This window comes from Cupressus sempervirens, chromosome 1 (genome assembly GCF_028749045.1).
Source record: "Cupressus sempervirens isolate cs-2001-9-10 chromosome 1, ASM2874904v1, whole genome shotgun sequence".
NCBI classification, from domain to species: Eukaryota; Viridiplantae; Streptophyta; class Pinopsida; order Cupressales; family Cupressaceae; genus Cupressus; species Cupressus sempervirens.
This window is the reverse complement of record NC_143118.1, coordinates 265,196,765-265,223,944: the sequence shown is the minus strand read 5'-3', so window position 1 is coordinate 265,223,944 and position 27,180 is coordinate 265,196,765. Positions and strand designations below refer to the sequence as shown.

The 27,180-nt window shown below is 34.9% G+C and overlaps 1 long non-coding RNA gene across 1 annotated transcript; it reads right to left on the bottom strand.

The window, feature by feature from the left end:
• Positions 1-2,121: 2,121 nt before the first annotated feature.
• On the bottom strand, positions 2,122-24,608 carry LOC149577135 (uncharacterized). Its single transcript, XR_016364332.1, has 2 exons — positions 24,371-24,608; positions 2,122-2,573 (listed from the first exon to the last, which is right to left on the bottom strand). It is a non-coding gene; the product is annotated as an uncharacterized LOC149577135 (long non-coding RNA).
• Positions 24,609-27,180: the final 2,572 nt, after the last annotated feature.

The following is a 27,180-nucleotide window of genomic DNA, read 5'->3' as shown; positions in this document are numbered from 1 at the left end:
CTTCTATTTTTAAAATAATTTCAATTTTCTGATTGGTTGATAATCATTTTGCTCAAGTTTAAATTAATTTTTCAATTAGGAAAAACACAAATGAATGCTATGCATCAGGAAATGTCAATCAATTAATTACATTTCATACAGATCCGCTCATATTTGTTAAATACTTTTATTACTTAGATCAGCCCTATGACCTTACATACCATCTTCAAGAATGATGAAGTGTGTGTTTTTTTTCCTTTATGGAGATTTTCATGCTTCAATTTTTCAAATGAGTACTTGGCTTCAACATTGGAAAACTATTGGCTTCTAGGTTTTTATGATTACAATTTGAAAAAATCAAAATGATACAAAATTTTGTAAATTAAATTACAACAATGAATAATCATTCATAACATTATTCTATGTATTACAATAAATTGCAAAGATTGGTAGATTATATTTTAAAAATAATATATATATATATATATAAGATTAAAAAATTAATCACATTACAATTATTACAATTTGTAATAGTAATATTTAGATTTTATATTAGTTATTATTAGATTTTGAATTCATTTCGATGAAGTGATCAAATCTAATTATACTTATAGAAATTATATTTCATGCATGGAAAAAAAAATTATTAGAATAAAAATAAATCTAATTAATCTAATAATATATTGCATGTTATTGGTAAAAAAAGTCTTTTGGAGCTGAAAAAATTAAAATAACATAAATTCTATAAATTGAATGATAACAATGAAAAATCATTCATAAAATTATTCTATATATTACAATAAATTGTAAAGATCGATAGGTTATAATTAAAAAATAATTACTTTTTAATAAAAAAAATATTTAAGATTAAAAAATTAACCACATTAAAATTATTACATTTTGTAATAGTAATATTTAGATTTTATATTATTTACTATTAGATTTTGAGGCATGGTGCAAGTGTATAGCAGATAGGTTTGGTAGGGTTTGACATGAAGTCTTATTTGATTAACCACTTAAATTCATACTTAGACATCACAATTGACACAATTAGATGTGTTTTGTTACACAATTTTAGAAGCCCTTGAAAAATTACTAGGACTTATATCACCAAGAAATTGTAATCTACATAACTTAAAATTAAACACAACTTCGAATTAAAAATTATTTTTAATAATACTAACAACAACCAAATTTTGATGCATGATAATAGTACATTTATTTATACACTAACATCCATTCTAACTCTATCATAATAACAATGATAAACTATTATCACTAGGATATGTTGATAGATCCCATGACTCGTGAAAGAAATCCATTGAAAAAAAATGATGACAAAATATTTGTTATTCAATTTAAAGCACCCTTCTACTAAATAAATAATATAAACACAATAAGATTTGTATTTATATACTAACCTTAATATAATAGAGAAGCTATGGTATGTAGACATAAAAAAATGCTTTGTAATGCTTTTAAAATTTGAAAAGAAATTCTTTTCAATATTTTTATATATTTCAACTCGATATAACAAAGTCAAAGGATCCATAATATAAAATGCATTAAAAGTAGTGATTAAAATCAATCATATAATAAAAACCAAGCAAGCCTAGTATAAAATAAATACATAGATAATTAAAACTGCTTTAATAACAATGGAACTAGACAGACCTATTCATTGTAAAGAATTAAAAAAATACCAATTACAATCAATATTTTTGCAAAAAGTAGGCCTTTTAATAAAAAAAATTATCAATTCCAGTAAACATTTTTAAAATAATCTATTTAGAAAAAACTTCACATTGTGAATTTCAAAAAATCGCCATTTAAAATCAACATTTCCTCAAATAATCTATAAAAACAATATAAGAGAAGCTTTTTCATGATAAAGAATATATATATTTAATTATTTAGAGTCAACAGTTCCCTAGATAATATAGGGAATAGAAACAAAATGAGGCCTAAGGAGATCTTTTGTTGTAAAGGATGAAAAAGATAATTGGTGATTCGGCATAGTTCAACATTTCTATAGAGCTTTTCCTTGAAAAGGAATGAAAAATTAGCTCCAAATAATAGAGTCTAAAAAATTAGCTCCAGATAAGATGGAAAACCAACATGCGAAGACATCCATCATGATAAGAAAAAACATTTAATTTCTACTTTTCTAGCCACTTCATAATAATAAGATTACATTACCAATTATAAATCCCAAGCCTTATTTTCATTAAAATATATATACATTCAATTTCCTAGTGGAAAGGAGGCCCATAAATAGTTCTCCACAATAGTGCATGTAAACACTATGGCAATTATGTTGATGCCACAATAGATGTTCACGTGAACACAGTAGCAATTATGTTGATGCCACAACGGATGTTCTAACCGGTGGCAAAAACCTCAAATTCCCTTTTTATTTGAATTGTGCTTGGTTTCTTATGTCTTCTTAGTAGCATTGCAAGAGAGAACGCCTTAAAATTCCTATACAATGTGGACTACATTTGGTCTCCCACTCTCTTGTCACGATGGTTTTACATTGGAGGTCAATTAGGCAGCTAAGTTTTTTTGTCATTGGCCACCAGCTTTGTTAGGGACTTCTTGTACCACACACAGGAAAATTAGTTAGGTCAAGCGTAATGGAACATGACATAAAAATGTAATTTATTTTTGTAGTCCATTTATTAACATATAAAGATAAGATGAGATAAATTTATTAATGTCCAACAAGAGACCAACGAGGGTCTAAGGGACTGGAAAAAGTACAAAGGGAAAATGCTAGCAGGGGAAGCACCAAATGGTGTCTGCAAAAAGAACGTGAAAGCAAAACAACAAAAGAACCAAGAAAAAGGAATAACATCAACTAAGAACTCCTTACAGGTGAGAAGTAGTCCAGAATGGAAAGGTGGACATTAAGGCAATTAGGTACTCTAGAAGGTCGCCTTTGAGGCCCACTAGAGGGATGTTGCCAAGTGTAATCTCTGTGGGGTCTCACAAATCTAGTGTGAATCGAGATAGTGCAGAGAGGCTACTTCAATCCTTGGGTAAGAACTGTAGGACTGAAGAAAGAGGTGATGAGCTACATAGGAGTCAATGTCCAGCAAAGCTGGAGTTGTATAGTGTGCTTGCAAAGTCGCATGGTCTCCTGAAGGTAGAGTGCAAGATAGTGTTGCTCAATATATCTGAAGAATGAGAGAAGAGACCAACACTCTCTAAAAAAGCAATATAATCTCCCTCGGATCTCATAGTAAATGGGACAACAAAAAATAAAGTGAGACTTGGTCTCAACCTCCTTGAGGTGATAAGGCCGACAGATCTTGTCCTCCCTACCAATCTGGTGATCAGTTTGAATACGTAGCCAGTGAGATTCCACCCTAAAAGATCCCAAGGAGATGTGAAGAGCATGAGTCCATTGACGAGTGAGGTACCAAGGAAATAAGATGATCTTGTCCTAGATATCAATAAAGTGTTCAACATAGAAGGTCATGCATGGACAGAGCCCACCTGGGGGATTCCTCTAGGTTGTGATAACATATTGTCTGTAGATGTCAAGTCTAACATGCTCATTCAACTCTCGCTAAGGTGGAAGAAGATGAGCTAGAGCATCCAAAGAAAATTGGAATGGGGGAAGACAATCCAAACTAATACCAATCGAGCCCAAGAGAGCAGAGACCTAGGTGTACCAACAATGAGACCTGTGACCAAAGTCTGAACACGCAACCTCCATAAAGGAACAATAAGCCAAGTAGGAATATTCGTGATAATCATCGAAGGAATCAACGAAGCTCCGAAGCCGATGAAGAATCCAAACCAAATCAAAGATGGTCCCCAATCTGAAAGGGTGATCACCAAACTCAGCCAGAATGATGTTGTGTGGTGTGAATCGGTGACACCTGATAATGCACCGAAGGAAAAGAGTTTGGACTCTCTCAACAAAGGCCCAGTTAGACTCCAAGAGGGAAGTTTGGACCCTCTCAACAGAGGCCCAGTCAAACTCCAAGAGGGAGGGGCCCCAAAAAGTAGAGCCATAGAGGATAGTTGGCTTGACCAAGGAGTCAAGAAGAGACATCTTAGTCATCGTGTCGTAGAAGTGTCGAAAGCACTATCACTCAAGAATAGCAAGGGAGCCGAGCCCCTTATTGACTCTGGGCTGCATGGCTGGTCTCAAGCTGAATCAAGGTCCAAAAAACTTAACCCCCAAGTAAGTATATGAAGATGCAATCTCCATCTCGATACCCTAGAACTAAAAATGGAGATGTAATGTCCTCAAACAATTGAAGACCATAACCCAAGTCTTTCCCAGATTTACAACTAGCTCACATAAGTCGGAGAAAGAGGCCAAGCCATCAAGGAGCCACTGAAGACCATCGAGAGAAGATGCTAGAAGAATCACATCATCAGCAAACAGGAGAATAGAGATCAATACCTGATGTAAATAACAACCATTGCTAGGGAGCGAGCAATCATAGAGAAATGCCTCAAGCTTGTCGATGTAGATGCCAAAGAGAGTGGGGGAGAGAGGACAACCCTGTTTTACCCCGATAGTGCTCTGGATAGGATCAGAGAAGCCATGTGGAGTCTTGAATTTGCTCACAATGCACTCGTATAACCTCATAATAGTTGTAAGAAGAATCTCTGAGATCTCGATGTCCCTAAGACGTTGTAAGAGAGACAACTGAGGAATAGAGTCGAAGGCTTTGCGAAAGTCAACAAAACAACAATAAATGTTCACTAAGCGGTGGTGAGCCTCCTCAATGATGGCTTGTAAAGTCAAAATGTGATTAGTGGTCTAAAAATATGTACAGAACCCAGCCTGACCTCTAGCCTAACAATGTCATTGATCGAGCTCTCTAGACAAGATACCATTTAGTACACTCGCATAGAGTTTGGTGAAGGTATGCCCAACCATGATGGTCCTATAGTTTTCGAGGTCAGAGGATGGCTCAGATTTATGGATCAGATAGATAATATGTCGTGACCAAGAGTTGGGGAAGCTGACACAAACCACTTGATTAAAGAGCACTGTAAGAAAGGGACCCAGGAAAGAGATAGCCAACTTAAAGAATTCATCTTGAAATCCTTCCTCATCTGGAGTTCTGCTACTATTCATAACTCTAAATACCTCACTAATGTGGGAAAAGGAGAAGAGGTAACAACGGGTGGAGGGGAGGATGAGATGGAGAGGGGGCCAGCCAGGAATATCATAGAGGGTGGAGGTGTGTGAGGCAAGGGAGGGAAGGTCTAGAGTAGAGGGAGGGGGGCAAGGGTGGTGGTGGGGAAACATGGTGTGCCAAAAGAGCTTCGGAGACTGGAAGAACATGGCACAAAGAGACATACACTGCAGTAAAGTGAACTACCATTTCTTATGGTGAAGAAAGCGGTGGTAGTTGAATCTCAACTGAGAGGAAGAGGAGGAAGTAGTGGATGGAGTAGAGTGAAGCATGCAATGAAAGGATTTGCAATCCTCATCGAACCATTGGTTCATGGGGCAAGACCTACGAGTGGGGCGAGGGGTGAGCGAGGAGGTGCAATGGGGAATGGAGAGAAGGGAAAACTCCCAAAAGGTGGATGCAAGTGAGTGGAACATGGAGGTGACGTCCCTAGAGTCAAGGAAGGGGTCCGGGGGGAGAAGTCATATAAGGTGATGGATGAAGAGCTCTACGTCACCATTAGAGAAGTGAAAAGAAATGTGAGCATGGGGGGAGGGAAGAGGGGGGCAAGAAGAAGCAGATAAGCAAGGGGGTGAAGGTGTTAGGGGCCCCCGAAGGGTGATGCTAAGGAAGGCATGGTCAGCCAAAGGAAGGCGCGAGATGGTAAAATGACAAATGAGAGGGATGAAGGAGGTGGTAAAGAGACCATAGTCTACAATGCTAGCACCACCACCATGTGGCCAACAAATGAAGAGTTCGGATCCAAGAAAGCAAGAGAGCCCATTCAAGATCACTAAGTCAGAAGACTCACAAAGTTGTAACAAATTACGACCAAAGCTGGTGAAGGGACCCTAACAATCCTCAGAGAGCCGAAGTAGACCTACAGAACCAGGATCAGAAGTAGTCGTACACATGGGATTAGACCTACGATCATGGAGAGGAGGTTGTAGGTCTTTGGTCTGCACGTTAAAGTCTCCCAAAATAATGATGTCCCCTATGGCAGAGATTGTGGTAATGTGCTAAAGAACGTACTCATTGGGATCCCCACATTCAGTGATATGAACTACATAGTACAAAGATGTTGGTGGGAAGTAGCAGAAAGCGATATAGGTATCTTTATAGAGCAAGGTTCCTCAATCAATGTGAATCCACATGAAATTGGCATAGCTATTGGAGTGAACCAAGGAAATTTCACTAAAAAGGTGGTCCCGAATAAGACGGGCGACCCCACCAGAACCTCTGACCCCACGAGAGCACCTGACCTTGTCTCTAAAAGAGGAGAGCCAGTGATAGCCAAAAATACCGAGAAGAGGACGCATGGGGCTCTCACGTGTCTCTATAATAAAAAAGAAGGTTGACAAAACCAATAGCATAATTAACTAAGGCATAAACTAGAGGATACCATTACCGTTCCATTAATTGAGGCACAAAGAGCGTGTGCTCAATTGCCGCTGAGCCCATCATTTGGCCTTAGAGACCACCCTTGGAACCCAACCTATATGAAAGGTGGTGTGTATTATTTCTTTAAGATTTTTGATGACCACATATTTACCCTCTTGTCTTGCTACCACAACGAGGGCACGAGCTTGCTTGAGTTCTGCCACCTGTGATTGGGTGAGGTCCTCATCTAGGTAGATCTTAAGGGAAATAGAGAATAACTTTTTCTTTGTCCTAAGAGCCCACAACTTGTTAGAGAGAGAGAGGAACCAGATAAAGAGAGTACCATCAGGGCCTAACCAACACCTATCAAGAGTGATGTCTAAAATGTCCAGCTGATCCTTGAGGAAAGAGTATCCAACATTTGAGGAATCATCAATGGAGGAGAGACCATGGACTCAGTTTAGTTCACAGGTCGGCCTAACTCACTCATTGTCCATCTTCCCTTGTATTAACTTCTCAATGCCTGAAAGGGGAGCCTCAGCCGCATAACTACATAAAGAAGCCCAGGACTTCACCTTGAATTTAGTCTCTGTTAATAGTGAAGAATGCCTATCGACGATCTCCAATTGTTTCTCCTTGATAGTGTCCAACTCCCTGAGCTGTATGGTAGTAGATTCCAAATTAGCCTTGAGGCATGTATTTTTAGTTACTAGAGATTGCACAGTATCTTGTAGATTGTGGTTCTCGGATTCTAACAAAGCCAACCGTTCTGCGATTTTAGCATAGAGTGAAGTTGACTGAGCAACAACACTTTGCAAGACAACATTAGCAAACTCCATTGTAGTCAAGCAATAAGCGAGCTTCTAGAGTGTAATTGGCTCAAATAAGGGTGCCATGGCTTATAAAGAAGGAAGACACTCGCAAAACGGAGGTGCCCCTAGAAGCTCACAACATTACCACAGACCAGGCATTTGGTCAAACAGTTTATAGACAACTATCCGTGCAAAGAATCTGAAACCAAAATATGATGCACAATCTATTGAACAGCTGGAACCTTTTGAAGACGTTGGCACCAAACTAGTCCTTGATGATTTCCCTATAGCAGAGAGGAATCACGACAACAGCGAAGAGGTTTCATGGCAGCAAAAGAGAGGTCATGGCAATCACAGTACCAGGAGGAGGATAAGATAAGATAAGATAAAATAAAATTATTAATGTCCATGAAAAACCAAAATGGTTTATGGGACTGAGCATACAAATAGAAGAGCCAGCCAAGAAAAAGCACCAAACCGTGACTGAAAAGGAACAAAGTAACAAGAAAAAAGAAAGACAAGGTAAGGACTAAGGGTCCTTCATTGTCACAAAGAAATCCATAATAGAGAGGTACATCCATGGACAATCCATAGTCTTCGGATGCCATGAAAAACCCCTATAGGACTGATGCTGCATGTAGAGACTGGTACAATCTCTAACACATCTGGAATGTGAAGTAGTGGAAGGCTTTTTCAAACCCTGCGGACGAGACAAGGGAGAGAAAAAGGTGGTCATGAGCTGATCAAAAGTCCGTCTCTAATGAAAGGACTGCAGGGTATTCTCTCGAAGATGGGTGGCCTCCTGAAGATAAAGTGCTAAACACTGCTTATCAATATTATTGAAGAACATCAAGAGAGAAGAACAGTCTTTGAAAAGGCAATAGAATCTCCCTCTGCTCTCATAATAATGAGGACAACGAAATATGAAGTGAGTCTCGATCTCAACCTCCATCAGAGTGCATAACTGGCATAATCAATCAGCCTAATCCATATGGTGATCGGTCTGGGCCTTGAGATGATGAGAACCAACCCTAAAAGAGCCCAAAGAGAACTGTAATGCATGATTCCAATGCCGGTAAAGATAGGCAGGGCGAACAACAATACCATCCTGAATAACAAGAAAATGCTCAGCATAGAAGGCCATCTTAGGTCGCAAACCACCCAAGGGATGACACCAAGTAGTGGTAATATACTGCCTATAGATATCTTGTCTGACATGCTCATTCAACTGTCTAAGGACACATAGCACAACATTCAAGACAAAGGAGGACCTATGGCATTAGCAGAATGTACATAAATGACAAAGACCAACTCCAATGAGCAAAATGTCACAAAGGAGGACCCACGGCCCCAACAAAAAGTGCAAAAAAAAGACAAAAATAGACCCATGTTACCCACTGCAGAAACAACAGAAATGGGCCCACGACATACAATCTAGTCTGGTCTACAATTCTTCTGCTTCGAAGTTCTAGATAAACAGTCTAGACACACGACACCCACAACAGAAAACCAGAGAGAGCTCACGGCACATAAGGTTTTTTTTTTAAAAAAAAAAGATCAACAGAATGTTGTCTAAAAACGAGAAAACAACTTCATTATACTGTAATATTATCATAATTAATTCACTAAAATTATATTTCATGAAACCTTGATGTGTTATCTGTGAAATTTCTATAATATTCAAACTTATTATACTCATAAAGCTTCGCTAACTCTTAAATTTCTCCAACCACATTCAATTGGTTAGAGTTATCACTTTGCATTACCATCTGTTACATGAAACATCATGCGAATAACCACGATCAAACACATTCTAGCTGTATTATTGTCTTAATTTAATGCTGAAGATCTCAATTGGTCAAAATTCTCATCTCGCTAAATATTTTGAATTTGCTAAAACTTCAATTCATCAAGCTTACCACATTGTTAACCCTGTACTTGCTCCAATTGTATTCAATTCACTATAGCTTCACTCTGCACAATTAGACATCACCATTAATAAATACCTATTACCCAAGTATATACAAACACAATCATATCCATCATAGCCATATGGTTATCATTATATAGTTCAACAAAATCCCCTCAAGTTGTCAATTTGTCAAAATCCTCAAAGTGCTTGAGTTTTGAATTTGCTAAATCCTCAATTCATTAAACCCCTCGCTCTCTTATGCTTTTACTTTCTCCACTTAAACTTGGCTAATGTGCGCGCTTCATTTTTCTGCATTTGTGTAAAGCAAAAGATCTAATTAACATCAAACACAAGATAAAATCCTTTTGCCCACAAATACAATAAAATGAATATAACTCCTTTTCACACTAGAGAAGTCGGTAGAATACAAAAGGTGCATATAATTCCAACCGGATTATGGGTGTGCTGAAATTTATTAAGGCTTTGTTCTCTAGCAAGCTTGTTTGTATATTTTGTTGGCCAGCTCTTCTCCACTACTTGTGCCACCATGATTGATACTCTACTAGTTGAGAATCCTCCAAATTTGACCCTAAGTGCTGCTAAATTTGCCTACGAGGGCTTCAAATTCATCGCTTGGTTACTGCGTAGGAGAAAATGGAAAAACCCTGAATATATTTGACAAGCCTCCAAACGAGAAGTACTTTCAAGAATGGAAATAGGGAAAAGAGTGGTACATACAATGGTAAACTCCTCTCCAAGCGATTCAGTGTTCAACGTCAAAAACATGTAAGACATGAGAGAAATCCCACCCATGTCATTCCCTGCTTCAACAGCTTTCCACATTGCTTTTTTCCTCTCATCAAAAAGTGAGCCGAGAAATGTTCTCTATTTGATGTTTCTGATTGTGTGAGACAGATCTAGTGGGCTCTCACCCAGGTGAAAGCCTATCGACTAGTTATACTTCTAAAAATGATATTTAATGAATTGAATTTTTTTATTGAAATAATAAATAATAAATAAAATCTAATTAATCTAATAATATATTGCATGTTTATTGGTAAAGAAAGTCATTTGTGGCAAGCTGATATATGCATATAAAGTCATTTGTGGCAAGCTGATATATGCATATATTTTAGTCACTTATTATTTATTTCCAAATTCCATTATTTCAAGCCGACATTAATTGTACCTACCAAACTCAAAAAAAAAATTTCTCTTATTCCTTAAATCTGGAAATAAATATTTACAACCATGTATACACATTCAACATTGTTCAGTTGATTGAATCAAATCTATCTACTTAGATTCATTGATAAGTAGGAGATAATTTCCACAAGTCAAATCGTGATATTGCTATCAAGATTTAACTTCAACATTGTTCAGTTGATTGAACCAAATCTATCTACTTAGATTCATTGACAAGTAGGAGATAATTTCCACAAGTCAAATTGTGATATTGTTATCAAGATTTAATTGTGTGATTTTGAGTCAAACTCATTGACCCATGTTTCATGAGTAGTGATTCAACATGAATCCATCTCTCATGAGAATAAATGGAACACTTAGCACTCATTGGATCTAGGTGATGCTCACAGGGGTGAAGCACTAGGACTTCTCGAGAGGTCACCCATCCCAGTACTACTCCAGCCTGTGCGCGCTTAACTAAGGAGTTTTCTCCATGGTTAAACTCAAAGCTTGCAACCCCATTTGCAAAACTTTCACCAAGTGTTAGTTTTACCACCTTTAATCTATATATCTATAATTCTTTTCTTTCAAAATCTACTTTCAACTCTTTATAGGAAACATTTCTTTCAAAATCTACTTTCAACTCTTTATAGGAAACATTTCTTTCAAAATCTACTTTCCACTCTTTGCAGGAAGAAGGGACTCAACCTCAAACCAAAGTGCAAGTATTCCTACTTAGGTTGGATCCTAATAAACTGAAGCAAAATAGAAATAGCCAATTTATCACTTCAGCAATTAATAAATAGCCAAGTAAACTCATGATTGATGCGATTTTATGTATTTTAGGATCTATGAGAACATTAATTCAAATAGCAGATAAGATGAAAGTTTGGATTACAGATCTGCAAAGAGTAAAGAAAGAAAGAATATTTGAAAATGATTTTCACTGAATTGCAAGTTTCAAAAAAGCAACCAGTTGTTTTGATTGGTGAAGGAATATTAGCAATTTAAAAGAGAATAAATCTACAATGTGGGTAGATATGTTAGAATGGAAAGCTCTCAATGTTCGCAAAACTAGATATTTAAATAAGATCAACCCCACTCGGACCTTAACGATTTGAAGTGCATTTTTTCAATTTTGGAAATGAGCATGTGACTATTGTTATCACATGTATGCAGTCATACAATCTGCCTTGCATCAAACAGCTAACCTGCTTGCAAACAGGTATAAATGGAGATCTTTTGGCTGGGCGAAGTCAAGTGGAAACTGATATGAAAACCTTTATCCACTAAGGTCACTGATCTTATAACATATATCCATTTCCTCATGATCCTGAAACTCAACATAGACCAACCCGTTCTCTGCATTTGCAGCCTGTCAAAGGAGAGGCTAATTCTCCCAATAGTTCACTACAGTCTCACAACATCTGCTGAGCAACAGTTGGCAGATCTCCAAAATAAAAAAATGCACCATCCAAGAAGGTCAGAGTCGGTGAAAATGATTTGCAGATCCTACATCAGACCCTGCAAGATTGTGGCAAGAGCTGTGTAACAGCAGCTTAAGAACCCAAAGAGAGGTCTGCTTGTTCTAGGCGAGTTCAAGAACATCCAATTGGTGAAAGGAACATATTCCAAACCCAATTAAGGGGCAGCTTGAAGAAGGTATCTACCATTGAGCTCTAGCTATTCAACACACAAATGGCATGACTGCAAATTTACTAATCTGTGTAACACAACATGTTTTCACTGGTATTTTTTGCAGTTTTACATCATTGTGGAGGAAGATTATGAGATTAAGACAAGTGAAAATAATGTGAGAATACATCATGGTCCAAAAATTTTGGTTTTCGTACAGATGTATACTTGCACGCTATTCTACGTAGAGGAAAGGTAGCAATCAAAACCCCAGAGTTGACCTTGGTTCACCCTTGAAGAGAATTGGGCATTTAGAAGATTTGAGGACAGTCAGTAAATGAACAGCACCTATATTTGTGTAAGCTTGTAACAAATCTACATCAGTTCCACTGCTATCTAATTGTTTTGTTGATTATACAATCAGCATCTGCTGAAAATCTTAATTGTAATTCGAACCTTCTGCAGTTCAAGCCTCTGGATGCTGTGATGTACTAAGTTCTTTCAAAATGGCATCATCCAAATTGTACATATCAAGGAACGTGGCAGCTTCCTCTTTGTTTACATATGATTGAGCTTGTCAACTGGTATCATCCAAATTGTAGTTTATCATATGAGAGCTTGTAAACAGGCATCATCCGAATTGTGCATATGTTTTTATAAACATCATTCAACTATCTACAAACATGCAAGCTTGTGCCGTCGACCAATCACTAGAAGTCCCTTATCCTAATAACTGCCAACAAATTCTTGCGTATTTGCTGCAATTTTCTAGTCTTCGTGTAATAATTATCACTGGTTTTTCTTCAACATATTAAAAATAAGTTAAGACACAACCAGGTTGTGAATTTTTCAACATTGGCATGTAAACTCCCCACAATCTTCTATTTGGATCTTCATTAAAATATCTTTAGCTTGCATCTTGTATTTCTTGTCCTAGACGGAAAGGGGGATTCAAGAACATGGAGAAAACCTTTGCACTCTTGTCTAGTATAATGACCAGTAAGATACCTACCTGGTATGAAGATTAAGAATAGGAGGAACTTCTATAGCTCATATTCTTGCAGAAACCACTGCATAGAGAACCAAGAGAATTTAGACAGGCTTTATGTGTAAAAAGAATAAAAACAGATAACTTTGAAAGCATTTAGAAAAAACAATTCCACTTACTAGAACAACCCAAATCCGACTTGAGACACAAGACTCGGATATTGTATCTCATTGCCTTGCTTGAAGAATTGACGCTGTTAACAACTCCAGCTCTACCATTCAACTACAACTCCATTGCATATCACAATGAGTAGATTCAGCATGAGATTAAAACTTCATACTCACCGTCAAAGCTTTCAGTTCTAGTTTCCATTTTTTGTTTGCTTTCTTAAAAAAGAGCATTTTGACTGGTAGTCCATGCATTAGATTCTAGTCATCGGTAGTTTAAGTTCAGTTTAAATAAAACTCTTAAGTTGCACCATATCTTCAATACAGTGAACTGCCTCTTTGCATGTTCAATGCATTGTATTATTGCCTAGATTATGGCCTTCAATAACGTCTGCGCTGCCAGTATGAGTTGGTCTATTAGCTTTTTTTTTTTTACACAGAAAGGAAATGCCAATTACAGTGTGGCTGTCTACCAGCACATATATATTGTGATCATGGTTTTGAATTAAAAAAAACAAAGTTTCCTCTGTTGTGTTGAGTTATTTATAGTTAGTTTCTTTTTATTGTTATATTAAAATCTATTAGCTGCTGTTCGATTTTCTACATTTGGTATCAGAGCTGAAGGTGTTTGGAAGATAGCAGCATGGCAAACAATTTGCAAATTCCAGAGTTTGATAGAGTTGATTACCAATATTGGTCAATCAAGATGAAGACTTTTTTGATTGGGAAAGATTTTTGGGAGATTGTTGAATCTGGATATGAAGAGCCTGTAGATTGGAATACTCTCCAACCTAATGATAGGAGATTGAAAAAAGAAGCTGAGAAGAAGAATGCAATGGCATTGTTTCACATTCAAATGGCTCTTGAGAAGAGCCTGTTTCCCCAAATTGCTGATGCACAGACAGCAAAAGAGGCCTGGAAGACTCTAAAAGATGCTTACCATGGAAATGATCAGATCAAGGTTGTGAAGCTACAATCCTTGAAAAAAGAATACGAGAACTTGAAGATGAAGAAGACAGATTGTGGGAGATTTCTGTGTGAGAGTGAAAGATGTGACTCATAAAATGGCCACTTTGGGTGAATCTATGACTCAAGAGCAAATAATACAGAAGGTATTAAGATCTCTAACCCCAAGATGGAATACTGTAGAGAAGGAAAAAATTTAGCTACCATGGAATATGATGAATTGGTTGGATCTCTCATATCACATGAGGATAGAATAAGGGACACATCTACCAATGTTAATGAGAAGGCTTTTGCTTCCCAATTGCAAATTTCAAGGAATGATGGTGCTAGCAGCAGTAGTAACAACAACAAAGGCTCAGGAAGGGGCCAAAATCAAAATTTCTCAAGAGGATCCAGAGGAAGGGGAGGTGCTCAAGGAGGAAGAGGTAGAGGTAGATTTGATAAAAGGAACATCCAATGCTGAAATCAGGTAACAATAATGCAAATTATGCCCAACAAGATGAGGATCCTTCCTTAGATAATTTATTTTTCTGTCATGGGAAAGGTGAGAGTAATGTGAATGATGTTTGGTATTTGGATTTTAGATGCTCTAACCATATGTCTGGTAACAAGGAAATATTTTCAATGTTTGACGATAGTTATAGATCCAATATTATTCTTGGTAATAACAATACAGTGGATGTTTTTGCCAAAAGAGCCATGGATGTTCAGACAAAGGAAGGTATGCAAAGTGTTCAAGAGATTTATTATACTCCCAAGTTGAAGCATAATTTATTGAGTGTTGGGCAGCTATGTGAGAAGAATTATAGAGTGTTATTTGAGAACATGCAATGTACTATCTATGATAAAAATCATAAAAATAAAGTGATTACAGTTGTTCCTATGACAAAGAATAGGATGTTTTCTTTGAACTTTGGTCAAAAGGACAATCAGCTTGTCAATATGGCTTATGAGGATAAAAGTTGGGTGTGGCATCTCAGGTATGGCCATTTGAATTTCAATAGTTTGAAGAATCTAACATCAAATGCATTGGTTCTTGGATTGCCTAAGGTTAAAGAGCATTAATAGATTTGTGAAGGGTGTGCAAAAGGGAAACATGCAAGGGAATCATTTCCAAAAGGCAATGCATGGAAGGCCCAATACCCACTTCAGCTTATTCATTCAGATATTTGTGGTCCAATGCAAACACAAAACTTGGGTAAGTCATCATATTTCATTACTTTTATTGATGATTACTCACGCATGTGTTGGGTATATTTTTTGAAGACTAAAGATGAAGCCTTTGATACATTTAACAGGTTTAAAGCTTGTGTAGAGAATGAGAAAAGGAACACCATCAGATGTTTGAAAATAGATCGTGGAGGAGAGTTTTTTTCAAAAGATTTTCAAAATTTTTGTGAGATGAATGGGATCAAAGGACAACTCACAACTGCATACACGCCCCAACAGAATGGAGTGGTTGAAAAGAACAACCGTACTGTGGTAGAAATGGCAAGGAGCATGTTACAAACTGAGAGTTTGGACAATTCTTATTGGGTTGATTCAGTTGCTACAGTAGTATATATTCTTAATAGGAGTCCTACAACTGCCCTAGACAAGAAGACTCCATATGAAGCATGGTATGAGAAAAATCTTAATATAAATCATTTTAAGTTTTTGGTTGTTTGGTTTATGTTCACATCCCTGATCAGAATAGGCAAAAGCTAGATGCTAAAAGTGAATCATGTATTTTTGTGTGCTATAGTGAGGAAAGCAAAGCTTATAGATTATTCAATCCTATTACTAATAAGATTGTTGTTTCAAAAGATGTGATTTTTGATTTAGGGGGAGTTTATGGTCATCAAAAAAAGCATGTTGCAAAGCCAAAATCAGTTTTGGATGATGATGTTATTGCTGATAATGATAATGAGTAGTCAACTAATAGTTCTATTTCAAAATCACCAAGCCCACCAAGAAACCTCTCACCAATCCCAAGAGCAAGTCCATCCTCAAGTCCTCCAAGAAAAATAAGAAGATTGAGTGATATCTATGAGAGGTGTCAAAATCAAGCACATGAAGAAGATCCAATAGGTGAGATGGTAAATTTTGCATTACTTGCTAAAGTTGATTTTGAACCGTCATGTTTTGATGATGCATGTGCTAATGAGGTTTGGATGCAAGCAATGAATGAAGAGATGGATTCCATTCATAGGAATGAGACATGGGAGCTTTTAGATCTTCCACATGAGAAGAAGAAGATTGACACAAAATGGGTCTATAAGACCAAGTATAATAGTGATGGGAGTGTTGAAAGACACAAGGCAAGATTAGTTGCTAAAGGTTTCACTCAAAGGTATGGCATTGATTATGAAGAAACTTTTGCACTAGTAGCAAGACAAAAAACTATTAGGATGCTAATCTCTCTTGCAGCTCAAAAGAAATGGAGTATTCATCACATGAATGTGAAAAGAGTCTTCTTGAATGGGTACTTAGAAGAAGAGGTATATGTGGGACAGCCACAAAGTTTTGAGATTCAAAGCAAAAAAGATCATGTCTACAAGTTGAAAAAGGCTTTGTATGGCCTCAAGCAAGCACCACGTGCATGGTATGCAAGAATTGATGGATATTTTCAGCAAAATGGCTTTCAAAGAAGTAAAAGTGAACTTACCCTTTACTACAAACAAGAGAGTAATGATATTCTCATTGTGAGTTTGTATGTTGATGATTTGTTATATATGAATAATAGTTCAAAGATGAAAAATGAATTTAAAGTTGCTATAATGAATGAGTTTGAGATGAAAGATTTAGGTCTCATGAAGTATTTTCCTGGCATGGAATACTTTATGGAGATTTATCAAGGTAAAGATGAAATTTTTATTTGTCAAGAAAAATATGCAAAAGATATGTTGAAATTTTTTGATATGGCTGATTGTAAACCTCTTTCCACTCCAATTGCTCATGGAGTTACATTATGTAGAGATGATGGTGCTGAAATTGTTGATGAGACATTATACAAGAGCATTGTGGGGAGTTTGATGTTTTTAACTCACACAAGGCCTAATATTGCTTATTCAGTTTCATTGGTTTCAAGGTATATGACAAATCTATCAAAGGAACATATGAAGGTAGGCAAGAGAATTTTGAAGTATGTGAAAGCACATTCTTTTAATAAGTTTGAACTTGTTGGCTTCAGTGATTCAGATTGGGGAGGTAGTTTGGATGACCGGAAATCTACATCTGGTAATTGTTTTTCTTTGGGTTCTGGTTTAATTATATGGAGTTCAAAGAAGCAAAGTATGGTGGCTCTTTCTTCTACAAAAGCTGAGTATGTTGCTGTTACTTCAGCTGGCACAAAAGCTTTATGGCTTAGAAAGCTTCTTGAAGAAATTGGAGAGATACAAGTTCAGCCTACTGTGATTTTTTGTGACAACATAAGTGCCATTAAATTGGCCAAGAATTCAGTTTATCACAGCAGGACTAAGAATTTTGATCTTAAACAACATTTTATTAGAGACTTGGTGCAATAGAAGGCAGTTGAGTTGAAATACATCAACACAAAGGAGCAAATCGCAGACATCTTCACAAAGGCAGTTGCAAAAGATCAGTTTTTGGCTCTTAGAGATCAGATAGTTAGCCCTCTCAGCATAAAGGGGGAGTATAAAGAATTGATGCCGTTAACAACTCCAGCTCTACCATTCAACTCGAACTCCATTGCATATCACAATGAGTAGATTCAGCATGAGATTAAAATTTCATACTCACTGTCAAAGCTTTCAGTTCTAATTTCCATTTCTTGTTTGCTTTCTTAATAAAGAGCATTTTGACTGGTAGTCCATGGATTAGATTCTAGTCATCGGTAGTTTAAGTTCAGTTTAAATAAAACTCTTAAGTTGCACCATATCTTCAATATGGTGAACTCTGCCTCTTTGCATGTTCAATGCATTGTATTATTGCCTAGATTATGGCCTTCAATAACGTCTACGTTGCCATTATGAGTTGGTCTATTAGCTATTTTTTTTTTACACAGAAAGGAAATGCCAATTATAGTGTGGCTGTCTGCCGGTACATATATATTGTGATCATGGTTTAAAAAAAAAAAAGTTTCCTCTGTTGTGCTGGGTTATTTATAGTTAGTTTCTTTTTATTGTTATATTAAAATCTATTAGCTGCTGTTTGATTTTCTACATTGCTGGCCCGGAATAATAGCAACAAACCAAATTCAGAGAAAACACCCCATGTCAATTGAATGGACAAGTAAGAAAATCATGTTCTAAATATTTTAAAGACACGTCAGTACTTACTTTTCTGACAACACAAAAACATTCTTGAAAGGAGCTCTCACAATAAAGCAAGCTCCACTCTAGGGATCTCAACCAATTAACAAAACACAAAGTGATTCAGCTTTGAAGATGGAAACTAAGGAATGGCGATATGATGCAATACCCATGTTGGAAAGTATATAATCATTGAAGTTATTTCATAGTTCTCAGATAATGATATACCAAGGAACCTTCAGGTGTAATGCCCCGCCAAGGGATCCAAAGAATTAACCAAGAATTTCACTAAGTTTGGTAACATTTTTTTTTTTTCATGAAAGTAAATACCGCATATAACTTATGCTCAATAACGGAAGCAATAGCAATGTCCATCTAAAGAGTAAACATGATATGCACAACAGGTTACATTCTTTAAGATCACTTAACGTGAATTACATACATGATTACAACATCCACATGAAATAATAATGATAAGTCCAATGTTCAATTATTACATATCCAACTGCTCATTCATCCACTGTACATCTCACAGGGTATGAAGGCTTAAAAGAATATACATATGTAGAATAAGGTACATCATCCTATTCTAATCCATGATACATCAAGTAAAGATAATCACATGATACTTATGATACAACATCATAAAAGTCATTTACATCTATCATAAATATCAAAATAAACTAAGTGCACGGTTCCTCCCAACCGTTAATAACATCATTAGACCATCGTGGGCCTTAGCCATACCTCCGTGCGTAACATCCCAAATCACCAAAGAGATCATCGGTATTAACATAGTAGGAATGTCACTCCTAATAAATACAATATCATATGTAGAAAGTAATCTAACATGCAGATATAAGCATAAGATAACATCATCTAACATATGTTAATCATCAATGAAAGGATACATATCCACCATCACGAAAGACGCATCAACCACGATGTCTCAATGAATCTCAAATGATAAGAGTGAAAAATACACTACCGCCCGACCGCGTGGTACCTAAGTGGTCCACTCCCACCGTGCCGAGGAGATAATCCCAAGTCCCAAACAGGCTATCAAAACCACGTAGCACAAGTCTCTAAAGTCCAAGAATCCTAAAAGTATACTAACTCAAAGGTTCCAATCACCAAAACAGACATCTACTTCTCAGAGGCACACAATGACATGTAGGAACCTACTATGCAAGCGGGAAAGTGTCATCGCATTTATCTCGTACAAGTTACCCTGGCAGTTAGCTAAACTCCATGGGTCCATACAAATCTCATGCGGCCATTAGTATCCTTTCATACTGACAAGGCATACTATGGAATGCAAGGTCGCAACCATGCGTTCTCTCTACTCCCATCCTAGCCTATACAAGCACTCAAGGCATGGGCGAGAACCAAAACTCTTATCTTTTTAGGTTCATTCAGTTAGTATTAAGTGTGAATGTTATCAATTATTAATCCAACTTACAATGAGTTACCCTGACAGCCTCTTAGGGCCCCGACCCCCATTGCAAGCCACTTCGCAACACTACATGCAGATATCCTACCCTAATGCTCATGGTATCATAATCATAAAGGAAGTCCATAAAATCATCAAATATCCATAATAAAAATCATCAAATATCCATGATAAAATCATCAAATATGCATAAAAGCATCAAATCTCCATGAGCAATATCCATAGAAAATCATGACTACAACAGCTCTCTATTGGCAACTGAAGTATCACTGATAATCAAAGTATCCATTGGTTCTTAATAACCCGAATATATCTCAAAATAGATCACTATATCCATTGGTTCTCAACAAGCAACTAAGTATATCTCAAAATCATACTGATCAAAGTCTCCAAAATGGTTGAGTCAAACATGTCACAACATGACATCATTAAGAATAAATCCACATATTAGTCCCATCATGGCGACTAGAATATATCCAAGGATAACTGATCGATGACCAAAAATAATGGTTAAGTCAAGGGTCTCAAACATAAGAATCTCAACTATAACAATCAGTATTCTCAACCAATACATAGAGCATTCCATCACATAATCATGGTTGGGTTTATAAAGATCGAGAAATAAAACATCATCATGACATCACAATCACATAATCCCCAAGCCTCTGGTAGACGTCCTATAACTAGTCAACACTAGTCAACCCAAAACTCAAAACATTAGCATAAGGAATACACAATGTAAACACATGTTTTGGTTTTGCTAAGTTTCAAATTTAAATTTCAAATGTCTCAGTTTACGTTTTCCCAAATTTAATTTCAAGTGGAGAAATTTCACGTTTTACCTAACCCATGTATTTACTTGATAGATAAAAGTTCCTCCATTAGATTCAATTTTCTAATTGATCCAATAATATTTTATTTATAAAAACTTCGTTTGAGAAATAACATTTCCAATAATCAAAACTTCGATTATGTATATGCTAATAATTAATCTTAATTAAAACTAATGTTTAATTAAATTAATTATTAAAATCTCTACTAACTCACATCTTTTATTGATATAATAATTACTTGTTATAAATTACATATATATATATATATATACTTATATATATATATATACTTATATATATATATATACTTATATATATATATATATATATATAAATCAAAATATATATAAAAATTGAAATTATAAAAATCGAAATGCTTAGACAAATCTTTGATGCCGCGCGGTACAAGGTACCTGCTATCGCAAGTCTGCCCAACAGCGGGTACAGAGTACTCCTATCATCGCAATCCCTGCGATGGCAGGCCCTCTGTGTACCCGCGGGGTGATACGGCTCCGCCGGAATTTTTTTTTTATATCATTTAAACATTTTTTTAAAAAACGCTTCCGCCCGCGCGGTGCGATTTGGTTTGTAAATAATGTTTAACGTTTTTTTTCAAAAACATTTTTGATTAATGATATTCGACTTTATCACACATGAATATATATATTATATACATATGTATATATATATATATATATATATATATATATATATATATATATATATATATATATATATATATATATATACAGAATCACAGTATATATGTAAAAATGATAATTTATGAATACAAGCTTTCATTTTCAAAGTTTCTCTATGAAACTTGTTTTCTTCAAAATTTTCTAATAACTAATTCTATGAGTTTGTCCATGAATTGTAACCCTAGCCCGTATCATTTTAGATCTAAGCATATAGATTCCTCAAATAAATTTTAATTGCCCAAAATGCATAATGAAGACATATGGAAGACACGAAGAAGACAGGGGAAAACAAGATGCAGAAGTAGCATAAGTGAAAACACAAGAATCTACTCGGATTCTGATGCTAACTCGCTCTTCCTTAGATAACCCGCTGAGCAAGCTCCCCTTCTTCAGAATTCCCGAATCTTCCAATGCTTCAATTGTTCTCCACGCTATCCACACTATCCACGCTATGTCCAAGCTTTTAAGGAATGCCCGAATATAAAGAGCTGTCAGGAAAACCCTAGAATGCTTCTAGAACCAGCTGGAAGATGTCGCCAACTAAGCATGGGCCTTTTTCTAACTTTTTTGATAAGCCCTAGGGTTGTAGACACCATGTGCTCAATTGATGCACTAACCCCTGTGTTGTTGACACATGAAAAATGGAGAACTGCATTAATTTCCAAGCAAACTTATAATTCCAATTATTTTTAAATAATTTCCATTTAAATATTTATAACTCCCATTTTAATTTAATAACTTTTATTTTAATTTTTATAACTTTTATTATTATTATTTGTTTATGAATTTATTAGTATTTTATAATTATTATTTATTTTAATTTTTTAATTTTCTTTTTATTTAATTCTTTTCTCTCAATTAATTCTCCTTGAATTAATTATAATCAAAATATCAAAATCATGATATTTAATCTTCTCAAATAATTAATTTTATTAATTAATTCTATTTGTTAAGATTTAATTAACAGAAAATTCACCATAGACCTTCATAACAAAATATGAAAACCCATCATAGGTCAATTCATACAAAACCAATCTAAAGGATTAAAAATCACAAAATATGTCATCCGACACATTCAGTGGGTGCTCAATTCTGATACTTGTCCCAACTCACTAGGACAAATGGTTTTAGGGTTTGGGATTTGGACTTGAGAACTTATCTCCCTTCTCTTATCATTGAGATAGTATAATAGGGTACGCTCAACCTGGCAATTCAGGGAAGTCGATACCCGGTACCTGCAACCTGCAGAAAAAATCATGCATGTACATACAATATATATAGTGCTAAGCTAAACAGGCAATGGCAGGAAGTGGTGCATCGTGTAGATCCCGACTAAGCAGGTGACTACGACTCCCTTCCTTAACCACATCAGAAACGCCATACAATAAGAAAACACGCACACCATACACATGCAAGTATGGGGTAAGTATCCATAATAAAACACATGAAATAATAACCATCTAACTAATCATCAACAATAACTAAAAACAATATAATGATCATCATACATACATGAAATGTAAAGTCTAAATGATCTCATCATATAACAACTGAATCCATAACATAATGTCTGATAGTGTCAAAACAATACCACTAATCCATCAACATAATACTAGTCCATCAAAGTCTGATAATAATAGCAACAATGAGTCTAAAAAAGATGTGAACGAGGGTAGGCACTACATCAGGAAAACACACAATCATTATTCTAAACCAAAATCCAATATCCAATATCAATTTATTGCATTCCATGTCTTTTGTACTACAACATTCTCTTCCATTCTCACCTGTGAGGAAATTAAAGTTACTTTCTTAAGATTCTCACCAATACAAGTTAGAGCAATTCAAAATCTAGAATTACGAGTTCCGTTATTAAGACCGCAGAATAGATTCAATCACATTAGCTCAACCAACACTTAAAAGCATAACTATTGTCTCACCATTTTCAGATGCACGTGAAGCCATAACGAGCAAATGGACCCCACATTTGCTCATATAAGCGATTCAGCCTTCATACAAAATATTGTGTTGTAAAAGGCATTCAGTGGAATTCCTTTAGTTTTAGAAATGATTTGAGGAAGTTTGTGAAACATCAACTCACTTCTAAAACAAGAGGAAACCATTAAATACAGGTGAGCTTCAATCACCTTTCAACATAATCAGAATTATCTGCAAGAGCCTCACAATGCACACTACTGTACCTAAAAGTAAGCCCGATATCCTTGTAAGTGCCCGGGCTAAAATCAGATAAGGGAATTAATGACCTATCTTCCGCAAACCATAACAAGGCATCACAAAAGTTGCAAATGGTATAAAATGGCCTTCGAGGAGCTGTAGCTACCTCTATACCACAGGATTTTAAAAGAGACCCGGACTATAAAGACGCCACGAAAAACAGCCAATAAGTAACATGTTGAGGAAACTACGAGAATTTCAATCTGAAAGAGCCCAGATTTAGCACTTTAAAGAGCAGCCAACAACCTATCATTTGCAGCAATCCTTTAAAACACCTACTATTACTACTGCCAGTAATACTTTTGTTTTACCTGAAAAGTAAAAGAACAAAGACTTCTAAGAGGAGGGAAACAGGGCCTAGAACTACCTAGACCTATCATTGTAAACTTTAAAAGCTAAAACAGCATCGAAAAAAATCCTATATAAGGCACAGTTTGTATTTACATAAAAAGGGAAAAATAGAAAGTAGTAGCACACTGTTTTATAAGCAAAAGGACAAGATCTCTGAACACAGAGAAGCAATCACCAACAATGCAACTCTAAGAATACTGCAATCAAAGGTGATTTCCACTAAATAAATTTAGAGGACAAGTAGATCAAACATACAGAAAAAGGGGTCACGGGTGGTAGATTACGCGTATCCTAAAAAACTGATAAAAACAATTAAAACTTTCTGCAAGAAAGAAGAAGAAAAACAAAGTTTAAAAAAGAAGAAAAGGAAAACCTGAACTGCGAAATGATCGAAGGAGGCTGCGGTAACACGGTTTCTCAATGATCGAAATAATCGAAGGTGCGTTAAAGCCTAACCAGCACTCTCTCAAACCCTCAAAACCCCTTTGCGCTCCCCGAAATCCCTGATTAGGTTATCTGTGTCTGCTGACTCTGGAAACCTGACCAGGGTTTAAAACAAAAAAGCTCTAGACTGGACCTCTTCGCCTTGAGCGTCCACAAACGTGTAATAATGTCCATTCCACCACCAACAAAAATGTGATGATTATTTTTATTTTTTTTGAAAGTCTAGTCCTCAAGATAAATTCAAATATTATTAGCATTAGCACCTCAAGAAGGCGCAATAATTAGGCGTTTAGGCATATAAGAATGATTATTAGTTGCTGCGTACAACAGATAACTTATACTTTCGCTTAGTCTATTGTATTAATAGCTGCACCAATCAGATTTTAGATTTCATTCATATAGTAATGTTTGCAAATGGTTTTGTAATTTGCATGATTTTTTGAAATTGAAAAATACAATTTTTTGAAAACCTTATTGGCTCATGAGAAAAAAGGCAATGAAAAAATTTAATTTTCTTCAACAAAAATACAACTACTTTTTCCAACACCTCTATTAATGCAAGCATTAATTGCAACTTTATCTTTTTTTTTCTTGTGACAAGTGAATAAATTTTATTGAAAAATAATCATTTCCCTACCACCTCATGAGTGCATTAATTTCAATTTTACCTTTTCCACATTTGTGACTAGTGGACAAACTTTTTTTTAAAAAGACATTCACTTTTAATTGATGTTTATTTTTGTAATTTGTAAAATGCTATTAAATATAGATATTTTAATCAAATATAGGTATTTTAATCAAATATAGACATTTTAACTCTTTTAAATTGTCAATTTTCAAAAATTATTTTTTATATAGCTTAATTTCATATTTATTTTTATTTAAATTTTAATTTATATATAAGTTTAAATTAGAATTTAGGTTTTTTTATTTTGACATATCTAAACCAATGCTTTTAATAGATTTATTGTTTATTTTTTATTTTTATATATAATTTTTATTATATTGATATTTTTAATTTATACTCTAAAATACATAATACTAATTTTGTATCAATTTTAATAAAGTTCAAATTGTTTAACTTTGTATATTATCAACTTTATTTATGATAAGTGTGTTTGATTTTTTTTAAGCATAAATGTTATTTTTAAATTAATTTATGTTTATTTATTTTTATGTATTAGATTTAAGCTTAAGAATATTGTCCACCTTCTTCAATTAGATGAATTTATCGCTTAAACAAGATATATCAAACAATTTCATCATTAAAATTAATCAATTTAACTCTTTTTTAAAAAAATTATATAATTTTATCTATATCTTATATATAATTAGTTCATAAATATCTTTGGTCTCATAAATGTTCTTTACAATGTCATCCAATTTTAATTTACCATGATACTCTAATATTTATTTATATATTCTTTTACTATTTTAATTAATATATATTATTGTAGTTATATAATTTAATAATATACTGACTATACTCTGTAATTTAATTTAGCTTACCACTATAATATTCTATTTGTCATTACTATTTATTTGTTATTTTATACTATATGAATGAAATCTAAAATCTGATTGGTGCAGCTATTAATACAAAGTACTAAGCGAAAGCATAAGTTACCTGTCATAGGCAGGAACTAATAATATACTGACTATACTCTGTAATTTAATTTAGCTTACCACTATAATATTCTATTTGTCATTACTATTTATTTGTTATTTTATTAAACTAAATACATTATATTTTAACCAAAACCTACTTCAATCAACCATAAAATCATGAAGGCAGGAACTTTGGCGCTTGCGCCCCTTGTTTCTTGTTGGCATGTAAACCATTTTAATAGATATAGACATTATTTGTGGAGTTACGTTTTTGAATGCTAAATAGATATTAAGTTGATTAATTTGGTTTTGTAGCCTCTACTTAATTCACACTTTAAGTTTTTGCAAGTGAATTTTTTCTTTTTTCAGTGTACTTGTTACTTTGCATCTTTTTGTACCTTTCAAAGGAAAACACAAATTGAATGAGAAGGCTACCAATAATTTGAATTTTCAACAAGGTTGTATATGTGAGACATGAGATCGTGCCTCTCACTCTTATCAATGTTGACTATTGCCTTTTGTAGTGTTAGTATTTGGGATTTGTATATTGTTATTGCTCATGCCATTGCGATTGGTATTTGTTGTTGGTTGTGTAGCGACATGCATAAATTATGTAAGTTTTCAATGTAAGGAACACTTTTTTTGCTAAACATTTATATATCAAGGCTCTTAATCTTAAATGAACATGTTAGGTAAGCAAGCATATTTTCCATGGACTTGATTAATAACTTACCTGCCCGTTTGGTTGCTAGAATATAAATTAAGCATTGGCATTCGAAATGTTGGCTTTAGGATTCTGAAACTTGGAATCCAGATTATGATTAGGGAATCCAATTTGGGACTGTTTGGTTGACCAAGAATTCATTGTGAGAATACAAATTTCCTCCATTTGGTTGCACATTGTGGAATTGGAATACTAGCCAAAATAACATGCAAAATATTATCATCCAGCTGTAGCATTATCATCATGCAAAAAAATTCAATACTTATTCGGTTTGTTGAAGTCCAAACATTTTTAACAAGTATAAAAAGATTAAGTTATGTTGAAAGTAAACATTATCATAACGAATGAGGACGAGATTGTACTAATGGATACTAAAACTTTTATGACTCTTGCTCTATAAAAAAAAT